The 4963-nt window shown below is 44.2% G+C and overlaps 1 pseudogene; it reads left to right on the top strand.

Annotated features, from left to right (window-relative positions):
- The first annotated feature begins 3691 nt into the window (after nt 1–3691).
- LOC144160946 (uncharacterized) lies at nt 3692–4341 on the top strand (annotated as a pseudogene).
- The last annotated feature ends 622 nt before the right edge of the window (nt 4342–4963 follow it).

Raw genomic sequence — 4963 nt, forward strand, 5'->3', positions numbered from 1 at the left:
AGCTGTTGAGGTTCCGATGGGGTTTGATTCTTATGTCGAGATGAGCCAGTCTAGTCTGAGCTAGTAGCTTTGTGGACTGCTGCTTCTCATTTACCTAAATGCGTAGTTCACCAGTCGTTTGTCTTTTTTTGGCCTTATACGTTTTTCTTGTTATGGCTTCAAGATATTTTGCTGTCAAGAAGACTTACTGCGATGCAAGAGGATGGGCTAAACTGAAGGATTCTATGACAAGAAATCCAGAGTAATGATCTGGTTCCGGGAAAGTTAAGGACGGCAATGGCGGAAAATAATTCGTTGCGGCCATTTTTCAGCGACCGATCACGTTTGGGGTGTTTGCAAACTACAATATTGCATAGTATAAAAATGCAGGGAACGGGGGTATTTCCTCGCTCGGGTTACCCTGATACCGAGAGAGGTCCTAGAGCCCCTGCCTGGCAAACAAACAGGGAGCCCATCTGCCAGAGCTTGACCTGGGCTCTGACGGCCACCGTTTGTGGTTTGTTAACCATCACCTTCCAAAACATCACCACGGTAGGTAACAGCTTATGTTGGGGATCTCGGAGTCCGCGGTTGTCACCAATACAGTCACCAAGATTGCTCAAGGTGCCTCGTGTGGGGCCATCATTTCTTCGGTGCTTTCCATATGAGGGATACTAGTGTGCATGCTCATTGTGATATGCATATAAATGCGAGGCGATGTTTTTTTTTATAAATACTAGTTGCAAGTGAGCGTTTGCCCCGTCGTTCTTCCTTTGTGCCTTTGTCGAGGTACTCCACACGCGGCGGTTGCACCTGACATGAATTATTGAACTTGCGCTGAAAGGTCTCTCTGACTGTCACGCGGAAATCGTCGGGTCTGCGGTCTTTCGCACCCTTCCCAAAGAGAACCACGTAACCATGCGATATGACCCGCGGCAACCGGCTTCACAAACTCAGTGTCAGTTTTGTGAACTCATTGTCTGTGCGTCCTACCTAAGGTGCAAATGGACGTGAACTCGTGATAAGTACAATCCTGGAACCATCACGCCCTTTTTCTATAAAACAACAGGTGGGTGCAAAGCGCTTACACGTTTTTCTTGAGCTTCCAGTTTCTTCTCTACATGGTGCGTGAGTTGGCATTCTAAAGCGCAAAAGTAACACTTGGCCACATATCTGCTAACTTGGCTGAACATGTTTTCCCCCGACGATACTTGTTTGCCGCCATTCTCAAGAAATCTCTCGTCCCTTTCCCACCAAGCTTTAAAACGGTCCCTCTCCCTTACTACTGTTTCAACATTACCACAATGGAGCATTTGTTTAAGTCATAAAATTTTGTCATGTTCTACTGCTTCTAGACCTTTACTTGAACATTTTTTCAATATGTTATGTAGAACGCTTTCTCGAGATCTGTGGCTAGCACTGTCCCTTTTTGTATTTTTGGTAAAATATTTCGTTGAAGGCATCCCGCTTTTGCTAACACTTAACAGTAGAAGGCCGTTTTTGTCTACACGATCCTAACAAATAGGAAGTCTTATTTTGTGTTCTGCTTCAAACAAGCTTTATGTGTTCTTATCAACAATGGTGAGAAATAAGAATTCTATTTCTAGATGTAATGGTTTAGAAAAGTTTTTGCCTACACCCATGCATCGTGTCTCAGTTTACCTATTAGCGGAGAGGCTGAACGAGGGAGAGATAGGCACAAACAGACCTACAGACATACCCATTTTCAAGGTTTCGTTATTCCGGGAAATACCGCTTTTCGTAAAGGTAACAGGAGGACATGCGAAGGTTATAAGAAAGAACACTAGAAATTGTCGTCTGGTAAACACGGTAAAACTATTCCTGACTATGACCAAGCATTAGCAATACGGGGTTGTCATGTTGCCTCCGGTCATTGTAAAGGAGGAGGAATCACTATATATTTTTTAAAATTGCTAAGCCGGTAAAATGTGTTACATTATTCCGATGTGGGACCTGATATTGCACTGAGGTGTTTAGTGTGTCCGAATTGGTAGTTGAAATATTTGTACTCTTTTGCAACAGTAGCCATGAAAAGCAACTGCGTCGTCCCTACTTCAATGTGTACGTTAATTGGTGCGTTGTCACCGCCGCATGAGCGCGTTTTTGCTACGCATTCTTATAATGCGCAAAACGTAGTGTTAGGCGTTGGGGCGCTTGTAAACACTCCAGCTTGCAGGGTAAGCGCACGGTTCAGTTTATTTTTGTCAGCAGCATACACCGGGAAACTGCTGTCTTTCATGGTAGTGGCAATTGTTCATGCGGTCTTTTGGTTTGGCTACAAGAAAAGCCAACACTTTTAAATATATTGTGTTACAAATGTAACAAATATGTATAGAAACGTACTTTCTCATACCAGATTGTTACCAGGAGACATTCCCAAATAGACATCAATATTGCGGCTTCATTCCCATGTTCTTACGCCACCTGTAGTGTTCAAGGCATACATAAGCATAGTCGCTAATGGCCTTATTGTTTATTTTTCTAGCAAGCAAAAATGCACACAAATATATACCGATTTTTGGAAGCAAAAAACAAAGCCCAATAATGTTTCTAATGCCTAAACTCAAGGAGATTTCAATCAAATTGTTCACTAAACAATATTTTCTTTCGCACTATAGTGTCACTAAATTATTGACACTATAGTGTCAATAATAAAACAAAACGTACTTCCCCTCCGGAGAAGAAGCTGTGTCTTTTTAATGCGCGGGAAATCCGTAGTGAACGGCGCCATTAAACATCCCGCTGTACTGAAAAATTTAGCGATAAGAGACAAAACACAAAATGATCAATTAAACGGCAGATTTACCTCTGCAGACTGAAAAAATAACATTTTCATGATTGACGGGGTGCCTGCAAATAACCTTTTTCTGGCAAGTCAGAACTTGCACAAATCGAGCGTAATTTTACAATACCTGTGTGGAAATTGGTGTTTGGTTTGTTTCCACTGCAGTAAATCGTATGGCCTATGTTGGAGCGATTTCGTATAGTAAATTGAACGTAGTACTCAAAACCATTAGCAAGGCATTTGTTTTATGAAATATAACCCCAAAATGGCTTTACAGTAGCCGCCTTTACTCGCCAATTTACAGCGAAACGTACTTTGCCCATGGTTTTATAGGGCGCCGTATCAGCGCAGAAATGTTTCATGTCCCCAAACACAATAATATCTTTTAGGTGTTGGCGGGCAGCATACAAAACGTTTCATACACTTTATCAAACGTACTGTGTAGGTGGCTATGAGCAATTGTTATTGGGGTGTATCTAAAAAGCAAATGAATAATGAAGTCCCCTGGCACTTTAAAGTTATGTGGAAGAATTTCGAAAAAAAATGTTCCAAAATTGGCAGATGAGTTTCGCAGCTTACCGCTTTACATGATTCTATTGGTAGCACAATCGAACGAGGCATGACGCAGGGGTGCGATGGGAAGAAGTCCGCATCTTCATTGCAGCAGCGTTTATATACGCAGCGAGAGAAGAAAGGGTGCCTATCCTCGCTGCACTTTCGTTGGTGTATACATCCTCGTTGGTCTATAGAACAATTGACATGTTCACACAATTTAAATGATCACAAAAAGTTAAGCACCCATTACGACAGTTCTCGTTGTAAGCTTGCCTTTTCGGCGCTTTGCGTTGTCGCTGGGATCTTCCTGGAACCTGTGTAGCTGTTGTGCCTGGGATCTTGGCTGAGGGCATGTATCCCAGCAAGGCGACTGGAACCTCGTGCCGTAGCAGACAGTGCTTCGTCCTTACCACTTTCGGGAAGGTCTCGGCTGAAGGCCTCGCTGGTTAGCAGCTATTGTTCATGATTCTGTCGCAGCTGCCGCCGTTCTTCTGCCGGGACGTCGTATAAACTTGGATGCCAGGAAGGCCTCAGGAGTTTAGCTTTCTTCGCTCAGGCTCCTCTACAAAGCAGACGAAACGTGGCCCCTCTTTTCGAGCGGCGCCAGGAGCCTTTCAGGGCGGTTGGTCTGGAAGCGCTTCACGTTGGAGTGGTCCGACACGGTCCCCATGTCTGGTAGCGGGTTGCGCAGTCTTCTGCCTTGCAATATCTCCGTTGGGTCCATACTGCCCTCCAATGGCGTTGTCCTCTAACCAAAATACCGAGCCAGAGATCTTGCTTGGCTTCATCAATTTTTTTTTAGTATTTTCTTGATGACCTGGATGACTTTATCAGACAAACCTTTCGATTGCGGATATCCTGGACTGGATGTGACCTGTCTAAATTCGTATGCCCAGGAAAAGGACCTGAACTCATGGCTCGAAAATTGTAGGCCATTATCTCTCAGGACTTCCAGTGGAATGCCGTACGTAGAAAATATGGCGATGGCGATGGTTGATTGAGTGACAGAGCTCGCCGATGTGTTACCCAACTGTTCCACTTCCGGAAATTTTGACAGCGCGTCTTATACGCTGCGGTACGACCACCCACCGTATTCAAAGATATCGATGCCAACTTTTTGCCAAGGCATCTTGGACACCGTATATTAAAGATTCTTGCGACTGCGTATAAACGTATATCTCGCACACTGCACATTTCTCTGCGAATGCAGCAATATCGGTGTTAATGCCAGCTCAACAGACAAGCCGCCTTGCCCTTTTTTTTACATTTGTTGATACCCATGTGTCCTTGGTGAATTCGTTCTAAAGTATTGCTCTTTAAACTCTTTTTAATTTACACTTTACATCATTTCAAGAGGACACGTTTCACCTGCGTCAGCTCCTTAGACAATGGTCTCAGCTGCACCTCTATGCCTTCCCCGTGTTGTAAACTGTGTAGCACCGTTTAACATACGAGTCCCGACTTCTTTCTGTGGCAATTGTTTCCATGTGTCATTACTGACAATAGATGAAACGACGCTTACGGCGTGCACATCCACGTCATCGCTCCTGACCTAGCTGGCGTAACTTGAGGTGGGCGCCCATGACGACATTTCGGCCAGTACAATCTGTTGTCCTTGAATGA

This window comes from Haemaphysalis longicornis, unplaced genomic scaffold (assembly GCF_048455015.1).
Source record: "Haemaphysalis longicornis isolate Haplotype H1 unplaced genomic scaffold, Haemaphysalis longicornis Haplotype H1 scaffold_11, whole genome shotgun sequence".
Lineage (NCBI taxonomy): Eukaryota > Metazoa > Arthropoda > Arachnida > Ixodida > Ixodidae > Haemaphysalis > Haemaphysalis longicornis.